This window comes from Anomalospiza imberbis, chromosome 21 (genome assembly GCF_031753505.1).
Source record: "Anomalospiza imberbis isolate Cuckoo-Finch-1a 21T00152 chromosome 21, ASM3175350v1, whole genome shotgun sequence".
Taxonomy (NCBI): Eukaryota; Metazoa; Chordata; class Aves; order Passeriformes; family Viduidae; genus Anomalospiza; species Anomalospiza imberbis.
Genome location: NC_089701.1, coordinates 7,149,837 through 7,173,062, shown reverse-complemented (window position 1 = coordinate 7,173,062; position 23,226 = coordinate 7,149,837). Strand labels below are relative to the sequence as shown.

The window sequence follows — 23,226 nt, the reverse complement described above, 5'->3', positions numbered from 1 at the left end:
ACCTTCTCTTTTTGGCTTCCCTTCCAAAATGAAGCTAATAGTGTGGCTAGGCTGCACTTTCCAATTATGGTTAGAATGTTTGCATTTTTAAAAGATGTTTGGGCCTCCCCCTGGGAAGTATTATGACTCTAGTTACTTCCCAGAGCTCTCAGAGCCAATCCAAAGTTTATTTAAGTATATAATGACCATTTAATTGACCTGGTCTTTCAGTGCCTTTGTCACCATGATCCTCTCCCCTTGTGGGCACATGAGACATTGGTTGGGACAGAGTCAATTTTCTTCTTAGTAGCTGGGCTAGTGCTGCATTTTGGATACAATATGAGCAGAATATTGATAACAAACTGATGGCTTAGTTGCTGTTGATTCCCTAAATCCCGGACTTTTCAGCATTTCATGCCCTGCCAATGAGGAGGTGCACAAGAAGCTGGGAGGGAGAATGGCCAGGACAGCTGACACAAACTATCCAAAGGGACATTCCAAACCCAGAGCTTCTTGTCCAGTAGAGAAACTAAGGGGATTTGGCTGGAAGGGGCTGACACTGCTTAAGGATGGCATTGGGCAGGGTGTGGTGGACAGTTGTGTTGGGCAGTACTTGTTTTTCTTGAGTTTTAATCCTCTCCTTCTCTTGTTCATTATTATTATTAGTAGTACTTTTATAATATTTTACTTTGTTTCAGGTATGAAACTGTTCTTATTTTAACCCATGAGTTATTTTTTTTTTCCAAATCTCCCAATCCCACTCTGGTAGCAGGGGATGGAGTGAGCAGCTCTGTGGTTCTTTGTTGCCCGCTGGGGTTAAATCAGGACAAGGGCCAAATCCTTGTGGTGTAAATCAGCACCCATCTTTTAACACTGGCTGAGGAACTGCCTGGCTCAATGGCTCACTAGCTGCAAGCCCTGTTTAAAGGATGAGATTATTTATTTTCATTTTTTTCCTATTATTTTAACATTTCCATGATTTTTCCATGTTTTCCATCCTACTTGAGAGCCTTGCTTGGATAAGCCCAGCCCCAGACTGTCTCTCCTTGGCTGGCTAAGTCAGACAGTTTTATTTCTGCTGTTCATGGTCTTTTTTCAAGCCGAGTGCCAGAAAGCACTGAGGTGAGCAGGAAGAATGGGCTGGGAAGAGGGAGTGGTGAAACAGAGGAAAATTCTGGGACTTCTCTTTGAAAGAGCAGTGATGAAGGTTAAGCTGGAGCCAGCTGGCCCGGCTGGCTGGCACTGCTGATAGACAGAACCTTTATCAAGTGTCAGCAAAGACATGTGACATTTATCACCGTGGAAAGCCGGATGCTGCTGCACTGACAGAGTTATTCAGCACACGCCATCTCCACTGCACCGAATTCCCTTAATGATACCATTTCTCCCTGAGACTGGGACAACTCTTCCTCCTCCTCCTCCTCATCTCTGCTTCTCCCTCAGCTTCCTTTTGATACCTTTCGCTCCACACATTTTCTTTCCTTTTTTTTTCATCCTTTTTTCTTTGCCATTCCCTGTCATTCCATCCATTTTCTTTACATGCCTGTTTTTTCTGTTCCTTCCCAGCACTTCACCCCTTTCTTTTGCCTTTCCTCCCTTTTTTTCTCTGCCCAAACAGCCTGGGAGAGCCCCACCAAACCCCACATCCTCAGGCCGGCCATGGTGCGACAGCAAAAGAACTTCCAGCCTTGGCTTATAAAATATTCCATATCAGGTCACAGGGCAGTTACCTGTCAGCTGCTGCTGGTGAAATTCCTGCTAAAAGGCTGGAATTTCTTCACCAGCAGAGCTAAACCCTTTTCCAGGTACATTAGGGCTAGGAGCGGAGCAGGCGGATGCAGCGCTGGCTGCCCCAAGCTGCTCAATGGGAACAAAAGAGATGCGAGGCCCTGCAATTAAGTGATTATGCAAATCTGAACAGGGATTTCGTTTTAAAGCATTTTCCAGCATGAACATGATGTGATTTCGGGAGACATGTGAGCCATCCTCACAGCCAAGGAGCAGGGCTGGCCTGCCCCTATGGAATGCACACCTGGGAATAAGTGAGTCAGTCAGTGGATGTCACCATTGAGCTGCAGAAATGTGGCTTCGAGTTCATTATTCATCTGCTTTTAAAAGTGCTGAGTTTTTAAGGGAAGCCTCTGTTGCTGGCAGCCCTTGGGTGAGTCAGCACCTTGCTGGGGACTGGACCTTTTGCTGGGACTCGGCACTGGTGGCTTATCCCTGAGTAGGTGGAGTCAAAAATCTCATCCTGGAAGGGAACAGAGTGACCAGGGCCCGCTCTGAATTTTGTGAGCTGCATTTGGAGGTGGTTGGGTGAATGTCCTGAGAACACAATGACTCAGAGCCCCGCAAAACTGTTCCCATCTCTGCAGCATTTACGCAATGGAAGGTGGAGGCTCCACTAATGGAATTCGAATTTTGGTGAGACCCCACCCCCAGAGCTGCATCCAGCTCTGGGGTCCCCAGTACAGGAAGGACATGGAGCTGTTGAAGCAGGTCCAGAGGAGATCACCAAGTTGATCAGAGGGATGGAACAGCTCTGTTGTGAGGAAAGGCTGGGAGAGTTGGGAATGTTCAGCCTGGAGAAGGCTCCAGGGTGACCTAATTGTGACCTAGTTCTTGAAGAGACTACAAGAAGGATGGAGAGAGGCTCTTTACAAGGGCCTGGAGTGACAGGACAAGGGGGAATGGCTTCAAACTGACAGAGAGGAGGTCTACATTAGAGATTCAGAAGAAATCCTTCTCTGTGAGGGTGGGCAGGCCCTGGCACCGGCTGTCCAGAGCAGCTGTGGTTGCCCCTGGATCCCTGGCAGTGTCCAAGACCAGGTTGGATGGGGCTTGGAGCACCCTGGGATAGTGGAAAATACCCCAGCCATGGCAGGAGGGTTGGATCTGGATGATTTTTAAAGTTCTTTCCAACTCAGTCTCTTCTAGGATTCTAAGATATTAATATTGCACAAAGTCCCTTGAGATTCACAAAAGAGCTGAGACCAGAACTACCCAATTGGACACTCAGCACCAGAAGGATTTGGTGACCTAATGCATAACCACTGTCCTGAGAATGAGAGCTCCAAACAGAAGGAAAACAGAATAATTTTCACTTAACTGGAAATGTTCAGTTGTTTTGAGTCTCTTAGGCTGTTATGTAGGAAATTATCTCTGATGATCCAATTAGTAGAATGGAATAGGGATCTGCATGGGACTGAGAATGTACTCAGAGCATAGATTAAAAGAAAATTGTGTATATCTATTAAAAAAAAAAAAAAAAAGAGGTGGGGGAGGTGAAAAAATGCAAAGAAAAGAGAGATCCTTTCTCAGATGCTCCCCCAAGAAATCATAGAATCTCCTGAGTTGGAGGAGAGCCAAAAGGATCACTGAGTCCAGCTGCTGACCCTGCTCAGGTCACCCTGACACTCCCACCATGAAAGACCATCTGAGGACTGATTCGATCATTCCCAAAAAAACCAAAAAAAAAGCAAGACTTCATTGCTGAAGCCACTTGACAAGTGTTTGGTGAGCCTGAGGATAAATAACTAACTTGCTACACACAAGTCTGGACACACACTTAGGTCAAACATTCTGGATATGAAATTGCTGTGCGACTGTGTTAAACATCTGTGATTTTTGTGGGGTATTGGTCATTCAGTGTGAGCACGAGGCTGTGCTGCTTGGAAAAAATCCATTCCAGTGGAGGAGAAGGCAGTGAGAGGAGGGGCTGAGCAGAGCAGGGTGCAGGAGAGCAGAGTGTCACCAGAGCACTCATAGCAAAGAGGAGGAGGAAGAGAAGGGACAGGGAGCACCAATTTAGCACAAAATCAAGATGTTGAGAACCCGATTAATTGAGGTACCAGGAGAGTTGGAGGAATAGAAAATCTTTAATTGCCTCTACACCAATGTGAAGATTCTTGGTAGGAAAGGAGGAATAGGAATTCCTCGCATAAGAGCACAAATTCGACCTACTTCGGTGCTACTGAAGCCTGATGGGAAGATTTGCATGAGTGGAATGTTAAAAGCACTGGTTACAATGTCTTCAGCAAGCAAAACCAGGCAAAAAAAAAGTAGGAGGACAATATTCTTATGTCAAAAATGGCATTTCATGTTTCTGAGTCTCTGAGATCTCGGAAGTAAGAGATCTGAATTAATATTCTCACAAATAAAAACCAAATCAGGTCCTTTCTGCTACCCACTGCAGACCAGAGAGAAACTTGATTTCTTGTCTGGCTTTTTACACACCTCTCTGTTATACATAGGAGCAAAAAGACTTTCGTCTGCATGGCCTGTGAAGGAGATCTCACGCTGCTAGAGCTAAAATATGCTGGATTCTTTTTTTTCAAAAACAAAGATGAGAATTTCCCATAATGTTGGATAAAAGTGTTTTATCCAACAGGAGGATAGTGCTTGATCTCATCATCTTGACAGATGAAGAGAATTCAGTCCCAGAATTTGAAGTCAGAGAGCTGTTTGGATGCAAGTGGCACAGGCTTTAACTATTGCCACATGCAAATGGAATACCATCCAAACCACACAGATACACCCAGAGCTGATCTCACAAAGATGAAAGCTATTATGAACCTAGTGATTTGGGTAAAAGGGAAAAAAGGTAAATATTTGGGAACTCTCTGACAGTGTTTTCTGTGCTTCAGAAATACCATTATCATCAGCAAGGGAAAAAGAATTTTTAAAAAACAAATCAAACAAAAGACATACTTGAAGAAGGGCTGGCCTGATGTTTAGAGGACAATTGAGAATGTAAAAGGTGACCTAGAAAACAAGTGCAGGTACCAGATTGAAGCCTCTGTGTTGAGGTTTGCTCAAGGTGTGAGTGCAGACAGTGCAGCCCCCTCTCAGAGAGAAGCAGTTCTGCACAGTTTGTGAGAGCCCAGTTTCAGTATCTTCAGACCAGTGACTAAAGTGTGTCTGGATGAGCCCTCAGTCATTTAGCTGCTCATTGACATTGAAATTCAACTTTGCATCCCCTGCCAGCCCAAGAGCAATGCACCATCTGGTGCTCACATCCGCTCTGCTGAAGGGACACCAATAATTCATAGCTCAGGAGTGAACCTGGGAATGAATGGGGAGGGAAAGGCCAGCAAACACAAACAGGTCCTGAGACACAGAAGGAATCCATAAGAAGTGAGAGAAGGCTTTAGACAGAAACCTTTTTTTTGTTCTCAGAAATGACCTTTCTGTAGTTTCTGATTTCCTCCAGCCTGGATCCTCACTGACACCATTTCAGTGGGGCCTAAGAGCCTGAGCACATCGAATGTCTGGGCCCAAATCTCTCTGTGTCTCTTCTTTCCCATAGGATTGGCAAGGGTTCAGTGGAGACTGTGTAGTTAAGACTAGAAATAGCATATAATGGTATTTTTCTGCCTGTGCTTTAAAACACCCTAGGCTTTAATTAGGATAGCAGCTGTGCTAGAAATGTTAGCTAGACTTCGTGATAGGGAAAATTAGAGGGAGACTTTTGTTTCTTACAATCCCTGTATTTTTTCTTCTTTTTTTTTTATGGGTTGTTCTGAAATACAGTTCTCAGAGTTCTTGTGTACACTAACATGTCTTTAAAAAGAATCTGCCATCCATCTTCTCTATGTCGGGTTGATGGATTGGGAACCTCTGAGCAATATCTCTTGACTGAATGAGCCATCTTTGCACCTCCATGGGGAAAAGAGACACCACTGGGTGAAGCACAATGGATTGATACTTTCTTTTTTTTGCCAGTAGCAGAATTGAGATGTTTTCCAGAACTTCCAGATATTGCATAGTTATAGAATGTGGATGATACTCAGTGAAGAAATGGACAATTAAAAAAAATATTATATCCTCTGCTAAAACACATCTCTAGATATCCAGGAGAATCTTGTTATGAGCAAGATAGAAATCTTTGCCTCCAGTGTGCATCCCTTTAGTTTCAGAGCTGTCCCATTCCAAGCTGTGGGTGAGGAAGGGCATCACTGGGTCCTGCTGAAGCTCATGAAATGAAAGCCCCTCTCCCAAGCACTGTTAAAGTGTTCTGCCTGAGTTGTGCAACCAGAATTTTCACAGTGGTAACTTGGCCTGAGACCAAATTTGAATGTGGATTATTCAGCTCTGCTGCTCATATCTGCAGGTCCATGCTCCAGCAGTCACAAGAGCTCTTTAAAATAAGGACACAGATGCCTAAAACTCTCTTTCAAACTCAAGATGCAGAACTGTGAGTCTGTGTTTGCAAAAATGGTTCCTGCTAAGGGGGAGATTTACAACACTGAAGTTTAGACAACTTGTCTTTGAGGTGTTCCTTGAGAATTCAAAAAAAGAGGGGTTTGTGCAAGGGGAGCTTCAAATCTGCTCTGGAAAGATCTCCTGGGAAAGGATTTTATTTTTTCACTAACCATGTGTAAAGGCTGAGCAACCAAGTAAACTACTCCACGTTAGAGAGAGAAAGGAAGGGGTATGGATGTCCTTGCTGCTGCTCAAAACCTCACTCATTGACTGAAAAGTGTCCAAAAGGCACTGCATTATCAAAGTTCCTCTCACCCCGCGGAGCAAAACATCTACCAGGTCACAGTTCACCAGCACAGCCCTCCAGTGGCTCCCTCAGCCCCAGGCAGCATCTGTCACTGTGTCACTGTGGGCTGTGTCACAGCCCCTGGCACTGTCAGGGACCCCTTTGGTCAGGAGCCTTTCCAGAGCAGCATCTGGCCCACCTGGAATGGCAGTTTTTTTGGGGGGCACCCCAAGAGTTAAATCTCAATGCTATTTTCCCTTGGTGGGAATGAGAGAAGCAAAACAACATAGAAATTAAAATAATAATTAAAAAAATAGAGCTAGGGAGGGAGAGAAGGAAAAAAAAAAGGCTAAAACAAAACCCTGGAAAGAGAGAAACAAATATGGTTTAATAACTGGGACGCAATCTACAGTTTGTGAAATTAAAGCCCTGCTTTCTGCTGGCTGGCTGCCAAAGTTAGGCACAAACAAATCCAGGGAAAAGCAGGTTAATGAGAGACATCCTGAACAAAAAATAGCAAAAAAAGGGAAAGCAACAAACTCACAGAGCTCCTACTGATGAGATAAATAAGATTTGAACTGACTTTATCTGTTCCACTTGCTGTGCATATTTTATTTGCTGCAGCCAGTCTTTAAGTCTCCTAGACACAGTTTTCAGCCTCATCCTCTCAGCAGCCATCACTGCATCCATCTTATCCATCCTTCAACTTGTCCAGCCCTGATTACAGTGGGATTTGGTTGCATCCTGAGCCTGTTGCTAGGACAGAGGCAGCTGCATTGGGAAGGCATTTGCTGCATGTTGCATCTGTCAAGAGGCTGCAGAGCCAGAAGATTTCTTGATATGATAGACCAGGTGTCAAAAGCAATAAATAAAAATAATAGTGAAAATCCCTGATGAGAAAGGAACTCAGCTTTTCAGAAGCATCAGCCTGTAGCTGTCTTTGCTGAAGGTATTTTTAACTTATTTTGATTGTTTTCCAATCTCCATCTGATGTTCCAGCTCAGTTCTTCTGCAATTATTTCTCCCCCTGGTGAAGACTTGTTTGAACTTTCAAGACTAATGGGATAGTGTAAGGGACCAAATCACAAAATCTGTAATTTCCACCAAGTTTTCTGAAACTGCAGGTTTGAGTTCCATGACCTAACTTAGAAGTTAAATTCAGGTTACACCAAGGTTACAGCAAAGCTGCTGCAAAAATCCTTCTCCTCTGGAGCTGTTGACTTCCAAAAGGATGGAGAAGGAAACGAAAATTTGAAGAAATTCTTCTACCTCATGCACACACCCACGTGCCTGAGTGAAAAGAGCAGTCAGGGGCCTTTGGTAATGAGACAAAGCCAATTAGGAAGAAACATAGAAGCTGATATAAAAGTATTTAATAATGCTTTTTCCTCCCCTTTTGGAAGACTGCAAGAACCATCTTCCTCACAAAACCACACTGGACAGGTTTTTTTCTCTTTCCCAGTTCTACAGGAATCTGTCTGGGGAAAGATCTATGACCCCACCCAAAATAAAATGCCAAAGTCTCTAAAAACCTACTCTGATTTCACAGACAGAACCTCAGTATTTTGGTTTCCATGTTCACAAGTCCCATCCTCTGTTTCCTAATGAATTGCACCTACCAGCTTTTTCCATATGTCCACTGGGCTGGTGGCCAAAGGCATGGAATAAAATGTACATCCAGCAGGGTTTGAGCTCATGCTTTGAGCATGAGTGTTCCAGAAAACAACCTGGAGCTTTCCTCTTTCAGCTCCACATGTTCAGCAGTATTTATCTGTTGGTCAAATTTCATTCCAGAAACACAAACATCCTTGATTTGGGCTTGAATATGGACACAGCTTCAGCAATGCATTCATTTCCTGTGCTAAAAGCTACTAAGGGCCTGATAAATTAAAGTCTTGCCCAGAATTTTCTTAAAAAAGGGATTTTTCTCCATGATTCAGGACTGTATTTCCTTCCCCTTTCCCAGCTTTGGACATTCAAGGCTGTCAGAGGTGTCCAGTCTCTGTTCATATAAAGTCTGGTCTCCTTTTATATGTATTCAACGAACAAAAAAATTCCAAAAGGACAGTTTATCCCACCCATTTTAATAACTATTTAGTCAGGGATGACTGAATTCGGGTTGGTAGGTCAGACAGAATGCCTGACCTTTTGTCTGCTAAATTTAGGGGAAGTAAGTCTTATTTTCTTAGAGAAATCCCTTTGAGAACTCTTTGTATTACAGAAACTCCAGCTCCAGCTCTCAACCAGAACAGTGGAGCATCCCAGCCTTACACAATCAGAAGATCCAGATCTACCAATTCATTCATTTCACAATCCTCTCCTCGGATGTAACCCCACAAAGCTTGTCCATTTTCTGTGCTAATGCATCATAAAAATCCTATGTACAAAAATAAACAGAAGCATTTTTTTTTCCCTTTCCTTTTCTTCCAGTCGCATGCACTGGGGGCAAAAAGGTTTCTCCACACAATGTAATTAGATGTTAGTTCCAACAGACACACAGGGAAATATGGCACTGAAAAGCTACAGAGGGTTTTGAACATCTTCCTGCAGACAGGACAGATACATAGCCACTGAGGTGCTATTAATTAGTAGAAGGAAGAGGCATGGATTGCAAATTCCTTGGGACCAAAATCTCTTTTACTTTGATGTCTTTCAGGCCTCAGTCTAGGCTTGGAGCCCTGTGCAGCTCTCACCACACCAAGAACATCAGCATGCTTTAGGATGTTGCCAAAGCCTAAATGATGTGTGGAGACAAATGCCTTTGATGAGTACAAGACAGTGCACATCCTCACAATCACAGGGTGAAATCCCACCAGCAAAGCCAACAAATGCAAGGGCAAAAAAAAACAGATGAGGAAAATCAGGAAAAGGAGAAGAATCAGACACCAGCTGTGTGTGATGTTCCCCAGTGTGAGGAAGTCATTGCAAGTCTCCACATGTCCCATTGCAGGGAGAGTGCTGAGAGGAGATGGAGGAAGTGTGATGTGAAAGGAAGCAAACACAGAGCTGGGTGATAAGCAACAACCTGTGCTCAGGAAAAAAAAATAAAATCATTAAAAGGATGACATTAAGTTATTTAATTTTAGGGGGAAAAGGATGTCTTTTACAGGAGGAAAAAAATGTATATGCTGAGCTCTGGACTGTGATGTTTTCTACTCTGTGCACTTTGGTTCCCTTCAACCACAAGACACAAAGATGCAGTGATTAGCTGAGAACTCCAGTACATAGATTTGTACATAATTCATATTTTGACTTCTCTAAGTTTGCATAATAAATAGTTTAAACACTGCAGAAAATGTCTGAGAGAGGAAATTAGGATTCTGAATGAAAAAGTTAATTATACCTCGAAGGATATTTTTTTTCAGATATATACAGGCTAGGAAAAAAAAAAGCCTAGAAGTGGATAATTTAGGAGATGGAAATGCAGAAAATTATGGGAGTGGTAGCAACAGGAGAGTTATCGCCTTAAATAGGATAATTAGACTAATTTAATTTTTTAAACTGTGGCATTGCATTATAGACAAACAATTCAATAAATAGCAGCCTGAACACTGTTGCTGCAGCTCCTGATGCTTCTCGGGGCTGTGGAGAATTTGGCTTTTCATTTTCAGCAGAGTTGACTGCAGTAGGAATACTGAATTATCATAATGGGTTGCTTCCTATAGTAAGTCATAAAGGGCAGGGACAGGAAATTATGGAGGAGTGGAAAGGAATATTGACATCATTAAATCAATCACTGCTGATTGGACCCAGGGACTGATGAAGCAGTGATTGGATCTGAAGCTGGAAGACACTGGGGACCAGCTCTTTAAAGATATTTAAGGACTTAACTTTTGCTGATTAAAATAGGAGTTAGTCACCTAAATAGGGGTTAGATGGCTGATATCATGAGGAACCCAAAATATCTTAGGCCTGAATATTGATCCTGAAGGAAAGCATGTTCCTTCTAGTTCTCAGCAGTGATTACACCAAATTGTGCTTTAGGAGCACCTACAGCCCTTGTGAGTGAGAGAAGGAGAAAGAGAACAAAGAAAATATCAGACATAAGAACTAAAGCAGACATTAGCCTAAGAGAAGAAGATAAGAGTTCTTGTCCCAGAAGTTTCTTTCACTCATTTTCTAGTCCATACAGTGGAAATCCTCTGTACACCCCTTTCCTTCCAGCCCTGACACACGAGATGGGACAGCAGTGCTGGGAGTCTCTCTGATGTCTGATAACACCTCAGGGCACATCTAAGGTGCCTTTCAGCTCGGGCTGCCTCAGCTGTCACCCACATTCTGCTCTGCAGGGAGATAAACTCCTGCATCCTCCTGTTTGTCTCCCCTCTGCTGTTGTAAGTCACAATTCAGGCTTGCATTGATTCTCCAACATATTGAGGAGACGAGGGGCAGGGATGCAGCAGAGCAAGCTGCCTTCAATTACACAGCCATGAAGTGACACCTGCCAGGCCTCTCACACAGCATCTGATCACCAATTAAAGGCATGATTTATGGTGTAAGGAGAGGATGTCCTTCCTGTCTCACAGGCTGTTTGGGGAAGACACCAATTCACGGGCAGCAAGGAGAACCTGGCTTCTCTTGGCAAACTCATCTTTGGCTGCAGATTTCACTCATCAGCTCATTAGTGCTAAATGTGGGGTAAGGAAGCTTCAAAATGTTTTGCTTGAGTGTTATTTGCCTTCCAGGCAAAAGAGGTATGGATCAACCTGTGCTGAAGGGATGGGGAAGGGCCTTTCTCCCAGGAGAGGTGCTTCAAAGTAGCCCTGGATTTGGAGTGCAGAGGATCAAAGGGTGTTCCCTCTGCTCACAAACCTGCCGTATGAGGGGAACAAACCCCCCTGACTCCAGCAGGGTACTTATAATTCTCCGCTTTTATTTTTACTATTATTTTTCTGTGCATATTAATTGTGGTATAATAGCAAAAACTTTAAGAGACTCCAGAATAGGCAGCCAGATGACTGTGAGGTGTTTTTTGCAAAGTTTTTTTTAACCTGATGTGATTTATGTGATTCTTAAGGAACTTAACATAGAGGAATGGCAGCCTACAGCACATACAGCAACAGATCCAGATGGATGAAAACATGGAAGAGTTGAGTTATGCACCTGCCAGACTTGAAGAAACTAATTATGCAAGTCCTAAATTTTATGGCATATCAAATTACAATTGGTTCCTGGATGTCTGATAAGGAATAACAGTTGGTGGGAATTGTATGAGGACCAGAGAAGGACAAGCATAGCTCCTACATTTGGAAAGGGGAGAGGCGGCCTCAGGGAACTATAGACTAGTCATTTTAACCCAGAAAAATAATAGATTAAATTATTAATTAATTTATAAGCACCTGGAGGATAATAAAAATAAAAGGTACAGTCAACATGGACTTGCAAAGAACAATTTCTGTAATATTAATCTAATTTTCTTCTTTATAAAAGCCACCTGGCATAAGGGTTTAGGAGGATGCAGCAGCTGTGATGTATCTTGATTTTAATATCATCCCACTGCATTTTCTGAGAAGCAAACAAAGAAAATATGATCTAGTGGAAGTCCTGAATCAGGATGGGTCCTCAATTGGCTGAGGAGTAAACACATGAATAGTTCTCCTCTAAACTGGAAGGACATTAGGATTAGAGTCCCACACTACTTCAATATTTTCATTATCCATGTGGATGATGTACTGAGGTACACATCTATAAAATTTGCAAGTGACACTTTGCTGGAAGGGACTGCAAGCAGTTTGGGAGACAGGATTGAAATTTAAAAGGCTTCTGATTCATCAGAGGAGCAGCAGGAAATCAACAAGATGAAATTCAATAGGACAATGGTGCAAATGACTCCTCAGGAAGGAGAAACTACAGCTGTGTCCATGGAAGGGAGAAAAACTGCCCTGATGGCAGCACTGTGGAAAAGGCTCTGGGTTTATGGTTGTCCTGGTTTAGGACAAATTAGGGGAAAATCTCCGAAGGAGCCCCTTAAAGGAAACAAACCCCCACAACTCCTCCCCCCTCCCCACTGCCGGGTTCGGGAGGAATTTCCTCGGAGGATAAGTGGAAAAAACTTGTTTATTAAGCAAGAGCAAAAAAAACACTCCCCAACACAAGAAAAAACAGCCCGAGATGACAACAAACGTTTTCACCAGTCCGAGAGAGACCGAACGGCTTGGGCAGTCTGCTGAGGAGGGTGCTGAGCTTCTCTGTAGTGCAGACTCCGGAGGAGTTCCTTGACGTTCCCGAATCAAGGTCCGAAGCAGGTCCGATGTCTTCAGGGAAGGGGAGGAAGGAAGGGAAAAACAAAAATAGAAAAATGGCAAAATAAGGCAAGCAAAGAAAAAACAAAAAAAACAAGCGAGCAGAGCAAGCGAAGCAGGCCTAAAGCTAGCAGCAGCAAGCCATAGCAAGCAGCCGGGGGAGGGACACGGCTATAGACAAAACAAACTGAGAGCACGGGAACAGGAATACACGATTGGGATACAAAGCATGAAAATGTCCTGTCACCCCAGGACAATGGTACTTCCCAGGATGAATGTGAATTTCCAGTGAGGAGAGGAAAGTCTCCTCTGGAAGGCAACACCAGGCAGGTCGTCCATCCTGCTTGGCTGGGACTGGGGGGGCTTCAGCTGGAGAGGGAGGGCTTGGGGCACCCATTTCCTGATGTGCACAGACTGCAGAGAATCAAACAGATGCCAGCAAGAAGGGGAGAAGTTCCAGGAAACAGGACTTGTGAGAAAAGCTGAAGTAGTTAAACCTTAATAAAAAAAGACTGAAAGAGGCCACAGTGCTGTTCAGTGATGGGCTGCAGGACACCTCAGTGGGTTTTGAGGGTGTAAGACAATAAGTCTGAGGTTTAATTCTCATCAGGAAGGAAAATTGTGTCAAAGTAAGAAATTTTAGCTCTTAAACCAACTAGAAAGGACAGCCATGAATAATCCTTTACTGGGTGCTTTAAAGAATACTTTAATAAGCTTTCTGTTGATGGACATCTAGATCAGGGCTGTTACATTTCTTAAAGCTGAGAAGTGACTTCCATTTCAATTGGGATCACAATCTCTGTCTTTGGAAGTGATCAGAAAGCCATCCTGAAGATAAATATCTCTGCCAGAAGCTCCATCAAAATCAATGCAGCTCCAAACAATACTGAAATAGATTTAAGGAAAAATAAATTGTGTTCAGAGGAGTTGTAAGTACATACATTAAAAACCAGTGTATGCTAATCCATTCCTATCAATCCAATGATAAAATAATAACATCCAAAAATAAAGTTCTTCTGCTCCTATTTCAATTTTGAAAAAGAGTTCAGTGTCTGAATATCTTCTGGCCTTTTTCCCCCCCTTAATTATATAATTTGGGATAATAAGAAGCAATACTTCTTGCAAGTCTTTCCTCACTTAAATCATAGTAGCTACAATATTCTTCCTACACTTCCTACCCACAGCAGACGTCTTCATAAATAAAGTCTGTGGGAGTCTGGTACTTCACACATGAATATCCTGTCTTTCCCCATGCTCCTCACAATGGTAATCCCTGCCATGGTTATTATTTATTCAAGAGGTAATGAATAATAATAAATAATGTAGATGATTACTGAGGTGTGATTAATGAATAATGATAAATAATGGGGGGGAAGTATTGTTGCTTGTCAGATAATATCTATTTATTACAAACCATGAAGTAGGGCAGGAAAGCCTCATGCACTGATGAAATAACCACACTTTTTCACCATTTTCAGAAGGGTTGAAGGCTCTTAGAGTCAAATTTTCTCCAAAATGCTCCATTTTCTATGCATTGATTCCCCTTAACAATCTGCATCATGTTAAAACTGCTTGAGGCAGAGAAATGGCACAAATTTACCCCTTCTTTTGGGTGGTTAAATAAGGAAGAAACTTCTGAAAATCAAATCAGCATTTCAGGTGCTGAGGTCTTGGATATTTGATTCTGAGGGTTTAGCTTGAGTGTATTATTTTCCTTAATATTGGCCTCACATAGCCAATTACACACATCCCACAGTCTACAACAGTGATAGAAAGATCATCAGCTGAAAGAAAGAAGAAGGAAAAATGAGGAAGCGAATCCTGCTTTTGATTCTCATCTTAATGGTAATGAGAAAAATTGTGGCTAATTACAAGGGTTAATTGGCGTTTGCACAGGTGCAGATGTGACATGTAAGCACACACTCTGCTACAGATGTTGAAACCTAGTGTTAATTTCCTAAGGAATTGTTTTGATTTAACAAAACACAGGCACCTGAACTGGATGTAAACTGGCTCAGTGGCTTAGAATTAGAATTATACCAGAATTATTCCAGCAAGGAATCTGCCCAGTGAATCCAGGTCTTGCACTAAAACCTGATATCACATTCCTGGGGAAGAGACTGAGCTGGCTGCAGGAGCCATGATCAGGCTGTGTCTGCAGTAGGCAGGTATTTGTGTCTGACAACACGTAAGGCAGTAATAAAATTTTGAATTTTATTGAGGTGCTGCAGAGAATGGAGCACATTGGTGTGCGAGTCTCCCTCGTTCTGTTCCTGGGAGGAGTTGGGCAGCACCACTGGGTTCCTGATAAACATCTGGTGGTCATTTACTGACTTCCAGATTTTACTGGAGGGAACATTTAACAGCTGGATCAGCATCCACTGCTGATCTCTCAAGGGGTGCAGCAGAAACCTTTGGTGTGTAAACAGCCTGGCAAGAAATCTGTGAGAGAATGGGTCGGGAAGAGGAGGAAAATTACTTCAGATGATACCAGCAAGATACCCAAGATCAGTTTTCCTCCTTTGGGATTACTTGATGCATAACCCTCCAAACTGAAGCAGAAAAGACATGAGAAAAAAACATGGAAAGGAGAGGCTGGAGGATACCAGGCTCTTCTGGTGTTCTACCAATGATTTGGTGATTAATAACAGGAAACTCCCAGAGCTTCTTGTGAGATTTGCCACCTCTCAGACTTTGTGCTCTTAATCTATTTGATAGCCTTTAGGACACTGTTTCTCTTTTCAAATGGAGAATATTTTTTTTTAACAAAAAAAAAAATGAAAATTCATTCACAATTTTAATCTACAGCTGCACAGAAATAAGGCCAAACCTCTGAGCCTCGTTAATTTGTTTCCTCCCCATTTTGCTTGTTGATAGCACATGGAAGTGCATTTTCATTTCTCAGTTCAATTGCTTTTTGCCATCAGTTCATGCACTATGTCCAGGTGTTGCGCAGACCACAGGCTGAGAAATAGGCCTTCAGAGACTGTGCCATGAGAGAGCAAATGTGATAACAGAAGTGGGAAAGTTCCTGAATGACCTCTAGTCAACCCTTTTGCTTTCCAGGAGGGTCAGGAAGATCAATGCTTTTGAAGACATGAACTTGTCTGTCTGTTTTTAAAAGCCTCTGATGATGGTGATTTCACATTCTCCCCAGGCACAGCAGAAAGAGCTCTGAGAGCTCAGCTACCTTGAAAATTGAGGCTGAGCAAGGCAGAGTTTTCCTTCCATCCATGGAGACCTTGGAAAAGCAGAAAAGCAAGCAGGAAAAGCCCAGAGAGAGCCATTAATGACCCCTGTGGGAAGGCAGCAGCTGGCAGCCACCTCAGCCTCAGCATGTGGAGATGAATTGCAGGTGCTTCCATCCCATAAGTCTATGAAGTTTCCTTTCACTTTAATATTTATGGGAAGCCACTCTAACATATCAAAGGTGTGCTCATCTTTACTCCATTACTCATGAGAGAGATAACTCAACATGTCAAAGATGCCCTGATCAAGGGGCAATTTCTCTTCTCCCCATGCCAAATGCAGGCCAGGTGTAAATGGATGCATCTCCACAAAAATTGTATCTTTTCATGCTGGCACTGAGCAGAGCCCTCTTGCTCAGTCTACTGGAACATTTCCCAGATACCAATGTCAGCTTCTCAGCTCTATCCAATGCACATCACATGGCCCTTTTCTTTAAGCAGCCCTACAGAAAGAACAGACTGGAATCGTGCTTTCATGCCTTAGTACTTTGTTTAAGAGCATGAAATTGTCTCTTGGTGAGAAAGATGGAGGCTTTCAAGCTGGCAAAGAAGAGACATTTTTAAGCACTTTAACCCAGAGGGATGTAATAGCTGCTGGGGCTGGGATTCATCTCCCTTCCTTTCAGAAGTGGAACAGGGAGAGGGCTGGGATAATCACCCCAATCTCTCTTCAGGCTGGGGCTGTGGGTGCCTCCCAAGAGGATTCCTCTGACCCCGATTAGAGCCTGTTCTGGAGAGGGAAATGAGGCATCTTCCAGGGGAGCCTTTTGCTGCTGGCTGCAGAGGCAGCCTGGTGTGACCACATCAGCCTCAGAGGTTGAGCACCTAGATGTTTAAATTAAGGAAATGAGTCTCCCTCCTCCTGGCATACAGAATTCCAGCAGTTTAAATCCCTGTGCACTATGAACAGTTTATTAAATTCTGCTTCAACCTTGTGTCAAATTCTGAGAAATAAAAAACTGGGGGAAAATATCCTTGTGCAGCCATTTTATTTCAACATTTTAAAAAATGGAGAAATTCTGGGGTGCTTCCAGCCCCAAAAGTTGCTTTGGAAATCCCAGGGAAAATTCCATGCACAAACCAAGCTTAGGGAAGGTACCCAGAAAAAAAGAAAAATCTTTAGAAATAAAATTGCATAGGGCATAGAAATAAGCAATGAAGCTTCAAAAAGTCTCCTTTTTTCTTCCCTTTTTGAATCTCAGAGATCTCAGAATTCCTCTGGCTTCATCATTATCTGTCATACTTAGGAAGGATTAGTATAAGTTTTCATTGACCTTTTGGATTTTGTTGTTACTATTGTTGTTTTGGGGTGGTTTTTTGGTGTTTTTTGTTTCCCTGACTTAATACACTCCCCTCTTTCTGTACTCCTGCATCTCCACGTAAATCCAAAAATGCTTTGTTGTTTATAGAGCAACATAAGAGCAACATAAATATCTCTGGTGTTTTACATACCAGTACAAATGCATTATCTACCCTCAAAGTGTTCTCAGTTTCCAGAAGATACCAAAGCCTGTAGTACAGGTGGAGGAATGGGAAGATCACCAGGACATTGGGATGGGGAGGTCACCACCATCAACACTGCTGTGGGAGAGGGTGATTGCCTTGTGGTGTCCCTGCCCATGGCAGGGTTTTGGAATGAAATTGGCCTTAAGGTTCCTTCCAGCCCAAACCATTCTGGGATTCTGTGACCTTCTCCAAAGGGAGGACTGTACATTTGATAGCCTTCAACATGAAAAGCAAACAAAGAAAAGAGAAGCTGAGGACCAGTGGGCATTTTATCAAAGAATCATAAAATCCTAGAATGGTTTGAGTTTGAAGAGATCTTAAAGCTCATCTCTTCCCCCCTCTTGCCATAGGCAGAGACAACTTCCACTGTCCCAGGCTGCTCCAAGCCCTCTCCAACCTGGCCTTGGACACTGCCAGGGATCCAGGGGCAGCCAGTGGACAGCATTTTATTTATGTTTCATGAAGGGTTACTTCAGACAAGTTCAGTTTTGTCCTGGGGGCTGAGTGGCAGTTGTCACCTGCATCACTTAATCAGAGAAACAGAGTCCATCCTCCCCCCACAATGTGAACCCAAGTTCAACGACAACTTGAATGTTCCGTAGGGACAAGAGGAGACTGAACACTCCAGCAGAGCTCATTTGGATGCCACCTGGGTCTGTGCAATTCTAATGCAGCACTGTCAGTAGGAATGTTCTCCCTCTTCTCTGAAAGGAACATTTTGAGTGTTGCCTGTGTAAAGAGGTAAAAGGTAAAGAGGCCCAGACAATCAATGTGTTCAAGTACATGGCTTTGAATGGGGTGAGGAAATGTAAAGTCATTGAGGAATAAAAAAATGTTTCTGGGTACTGATGAAGTACATCCTGTGCTGTGTAGTCTTGGGGCAAGCATGATCTATTCTGGATAAAATTACTATGAGATGTTTTCACAATGCAGGAAAGGAAAAAGCTGGAATTGCTGCTTTTATATCAGAAAGTGAAAAAAGGAAGATGGTGTACACAAGTGAGGCAGATACCATCTCAAACACATCTTTGTTGGCTCTGTTTTATGAGAATAAGCACTACAACACCTGTGGACACAAAATGCATCACAAAATGCATGCCTCCATGGCCCTGCACACACCAGCACATGCACACACTCTTCTTGCATCCTGCATGAGTTCTGTTGTGTTTGATTTTCCAGCTCCAAAGCTGCTTAGGAGGCTCTCCTGACTACACACACACAAGATATACACAGGCACAAACTGTGCATTCTGCTCAGTGACACAACAATTTGCCATTTCATTATCACAATCATTACTATGGGTGCTGGGATGTATTTCATCATCCTACATGAGCAGGTGTGAGGGGAAAATGGAACCACCCCAAAACCAGACCCAGTAAGATCTCCCTGGGTAATACAGGGATATTCTCAGAGCTCTTGATGCATCCATCACACCAAAACTCACATATCCTAAATTTCCATTCCCTCCTTCACCCAGGAACATACCTCCATCTAAACTTAGGAAACTCTACTCAAACCTCAGCTGCCATCTATTTACTCCCACACACTCCCTACCATAGACAAAAAAAAAAAAAAAAATTCCCATCACTGCATTCCTTCTTACCCTGCAGTCAGAAATAAGTCCCAGGAGCTGCCAGAGGTTTAGAAGCTAAGCCAGCCATGCACAGCTCTGCTGCTTCTGACATTACCAGACAGCATTAATTTAATTCCACTCAGTTATGCTTTTAAATTTGATTTGAAAAATGTGTCATAAAATACCATTAAGTACAGTGCAGCATTTTGAAGCAGGCTGTGATGTTCCCTGCACTGACAAAGTCATGGGAAGGGAATGTAATTTTCATAGCTAAGTACTGGGGGGCATGTTGGGAGAGATTCCTTTAGAGAGTGGGTTGAGTGACTCAAGAATCTTGAATAAACATTATATTCACTAAATAGTTTCATGGTGTAGCAGATCCAGAGACCTCTGTTTTCATGCTTTAAGGCCAAGGGTTGATGGAGAAAGAAAAGGTAAATACAGAGAAAGAGGAGAGGAGAGGAGAGGAGAGGAGAGGAGAGGAGAGGAGAGGAGAGAGGAGAGGAGAGGAGAGGAGAGGAGAGGAGAGGAGAGGAGAGGAGAGGAGAGGAGAGGAGAGGAGAGGAGAGGAGAGGAGAGGAGAGGAGAGGAGAGGAGAGGAGAGGAGAGGAGAGGAGAGGAGACTGTGAAGCAGATTCATAAAATCATGGAGTGGTTTGGGGTGGAAGAGACCTTAAAGATCATCCAGTTCTATCCCCCTGCCATGTCTAGGGACGTCGTCCACTATCCCAGGGTGCTCCAAGCCCCGTCCAGCCTGGCCTTGGACACTTCCAGGGATCCAGGAGCAGCCACAGCTTCTCTGGGCACCCTGTGCCAGGGCCTCTCCACCCTCACAGGGAAGAATTTCTTCCTAATATCCAATCTAAATTTACTCTCCTTCAGTTTAAAGCCATTCCTCCCTCTCCTATTGCTACATGTCCATATAAACAGAAAAATCAACACCTTTTGATTGCAGGGTGAGTTTTAACTGGTGCCCATTTTAACTCCAGGCCACATCCACTCTCTGGGAAGTTACATCCCTTACAGCAGGCATTAGAGTCCAGTATCATTTCTGGTTTTCCAAAACACAACTTTTCCTCCAATTTCCATAGGCAGCCCATTTGTTCAGCCTTGTGCTAGGCATCCTCAGAAGTACCTGCACACAGAGCTGGCTTGTCATCTGTAGAAGCTGGCACGTAACACCTACAAACCCATACCTGGTAAAGAAGGAGCAGATGGCCTCATGAAAAGGACTGTGTTGGAAACATTTTCTCCTATCCAAAACCTCAGATTCATTTTTCCTCTGTGCTCAATCTGATTTTTATTCTGAGAAGGCAAAAATTGTTACTGCCTGATTTGTAAGAAAAAAATATTTGAGTGAATTAAAAAAATATCTGTTAATTGTCATAAATCTGTATTTCAGTTTTGTTGTGAAAATGTCATAACTTCAGACAACAAGAAACACGAATGGGGGAGTTCTGCATTCCTCATGCCCAATCTGTCAGGATTTCCTCCTGGTGGTTTTCCCCGCCAAGGGGTGGGGCTGATGGCTGTGGCACCCCATGAGGAGCTGGGTTAGGGGGCTGCGTTTCTCTGTGTAGGTCCCTGGCTTTCCCCCTGCTCCTGTTGTGATCCTGTGTGATTGTGGGGATGAATCCTTTATCACAGAACCTAACACTGACCAACACCAAAAAAAGAGGTGATAATGAGTGTATCTGGACAGCTTTGCTCTGGGTTCTTAAGCCAGCCGTAGAAAGACGGAATGCATTGCCTTCACCCTTTTAATTTAAACCTAAAGTGTGGCTCCTGCAAAGTACCCAGTGAGGGGCTCAGAAGTCTCATTTTCTGAAGTGCTGCCCTTTCATCACTCTCCCTTCTCATCTTGCCCACTTCTCTCTCCCTCTTCTCTCCATTATAATTTTCCCTTTGACCCTCTGATTCTCCAAGCAGAGAATGGGATGGCTGCCTGTCCTCAGCCCTTCCCAGGGACACAGCTGTGAATACTCAGGGACTCTCACCCTGGCCAGCACCCAAGTGCTCCCTGACAGCCTTTAAGCATCTGGAGCACACCTTAGGAATGCTGAGCCATCCACAACTGCACAGTCCTGGCTGCTGGTGCTGGCACACACCTGGAATACTGAGCAACCCACTCCTCACACTGGAATATTGAGTGACCCTCAGCCTCCAGCACTCCCTGAATACCAAACAGCTCTGCACCTTTACAGCGTCTGGAGGGAAACGTGGAGACGTGGCTCAAAACCAATCCTCCTGCAGCAAGGGGAAAAAAATAAAAAGGTTTGAAAAGATACAGAGAGCCAGTCTGAAGCTGTGGAGTTGGAGCCTGAGCTGGGATTTTCCGAAGATGGTATGGAATATAAAGTGCCCAAACGTTACTGGAGGATGTGTTGGGAGCTAAGCACCTAATGCAGTTTCTCCAGGTATTTTTTAAAAATCCAGTTTAAAACTGAACATGTTTCCTGGTGCACAGAGAAGGGCATTGCTATTCTTAGCAGGTCCTGGTGTCAGCAGCACAAGGACAAGGAGCATCTCTGCACTTGGAGAGGGTCAGAGAGGCTGCAGACCTTGTTTGTGAACTTTAAATGACCTACTCGGGATGCCAAAACACTTGCTGATTTTTCCTTTCCTGGGGTACCTTAGACAGGAAATGCACAACAAAGGTTATTTGGAAACTCATTTTTTCCCTCCAGGGTATTAACACAAGCTTTACAAAGGCTTATAATCCCTTTAGACAACAGCAGCAAGAGCAGCAGCAACTACAAAGCCCTCAGCTTGGAACTCAATCCCCTGGTGATGGGCTGAACCCTCTGCTGAGGTTTGCAAAGGAAAAGAGAAAGGTGTGAAGATATTTACATCAAACACACGGAACAAGAGGGGATTTTAATCAAACTTCTCTTTTCATCTCTTCTTTCTTCTCTTGGAACCCGCTTTTTCTTTATCCTGATGAAACTCAGCACTTGTATTTTTTTCCTTTTTTTCCTCCCCTGCATAAAGGAGGATTAAAAAAAAAAAAGAAATAATCACAATCCCGCCTGAAAACTCTGAGTATTAAAAACACCAGGGCAATGCATCTCCAAAATCTGTAAGACTGTAAGAAGATAAGAGACAAAACCCCACAGAAATATTTCCTCTCTGTGTCTTTGGAAGTTGCAGACGTGTGTATAATACCCCTAAGCCAGGGTAATCTGCTTGCCTCCTCCTGCCTTTCCTGGTGCACACGGATGTTCTTAGCATTAATATTCCTCACACTCCAGCAAATGAACACCCAGGAGGCAGCTGACTCAATCAGTGCTTGTTTTACTTACTGTGTATAGCTGGGAACAAACCATAAACCAGAGCACGGCAGATCTGTAATGCTCATCTCAATCTGCTTCCCCTGCTTGTTGCAGCCCTGATGAACCTTCCTATCCAGCCAGAATCAAAGGAAAAAAGAATTAAGAAATACATTATAGCAAGCACATTAGCAACATGTGGTAAATTACCATCAGAGATTCCAGTTCCTCGTGGTAGAAGGGTTTGTGGATAAACACATTTGTTTACTTCCTTTTTCCTGCTGTCTTCTCCAGTGTGTGATTATTCCTCAGTGCTCCCAGGTCTGACGTCATGACTGTTCCCCACAGGCAACAAAATTGAATCAAGGACCATTTGAAACCTGGAGTACAAGATAATTTGGAAAAGGTATTTGTCCATTCTTTCCCATGAAATTGATGGGCTCCTACGACTGCTGTTTTGAAGGCTGGAATTTGTTTTAATTAGGATGGCACAATCACAAAATGCAGAGGAGCTAGCTGTTATTTTTGGAACACATACAGCTGCAGGGGAATTGAGAGAGAAGCCTGTACAGACCATACAAAGGAGCTCATTTCACATGTCCAGGTGGATGGGGTATGATATATGGCCCTTGGATTTCTCTGCTCAATTCCTGCTATCCCTGATGGAGAGCTCCAGTGCAGTCAGCAACTGGAGGGTGCTGACTGGATCTCTAAGGACTGCAGTGGGAGCACAGACACCTTAAGAAAGTAGGATCCTACACTGTGGCATCCTAAGTGAGGAGTGATGGATTGTGCCTCTCCACCTTCAAAGGCTGCCTTCCTGTCAATTCCTCACAGATCTACTCACCCTAAACCTCACTTAACCCACCCTACCATTGGTCACTGTATTGACTTGCTAATGAGTCTCCCAGAGAGGCTT

General features: G+C 43.5%; 2 long non-coding RNA genes across 5 annotated transcripts in view; one reads left to right on the top strand and one right to left on the bottom strand.

The window, feature by feature from the left end:
• The window catches only part of LOC137486291 (uncharacterized), a 69,536-nt gene extending 59,775 nt beyond the window's left edge, over window positions 1-9,761 (top strand). The window contains exon 3 of one of the 2 annotated variants that reach the window (XR_011005667.1): window positions 9,126-9,761. This is a non-coding gene — a long non-coding RNA (uncharacterized lncRNA). The remainder of the gene's footprint in view (window positions 1-9,125) is intronic. The other variant, XR_011005666.1, reaches the window with a different exon arrangement.
• Window positions 9,762-13,406: 3,645 nt separating this feature from the next.
• LOC137486287 (uncharacterized) lies at window positions 13,407-22,619 on the bottom strand. 3 transcript variants are annotated; one of them, XR_011005660.1, is made up of 4 exons: window positions 22,518-22,619; window positions 22,341-22,439; window positions 20,235-20,368; window positions 13,407-13,597 (listed from the first exon to the last, which is right to left on the bottom strand). It is a non-coding gene; the product is annotated as an uncharacterized lncRNA (long non-coding RNA). The 3 variants fall into 3 exon arrangements; XR_011005662.1 differs by having other exon boundaries at window positions 20,235-20,343; XR_011005661.1 differs by lacking the exons at window positions 13,407-13,597; window positions 20,235-20,368 and adding an exon at window positions 20,550-21,285.
• Window positions 22,620-23,226: the final 607 nt, after the last annotated feature.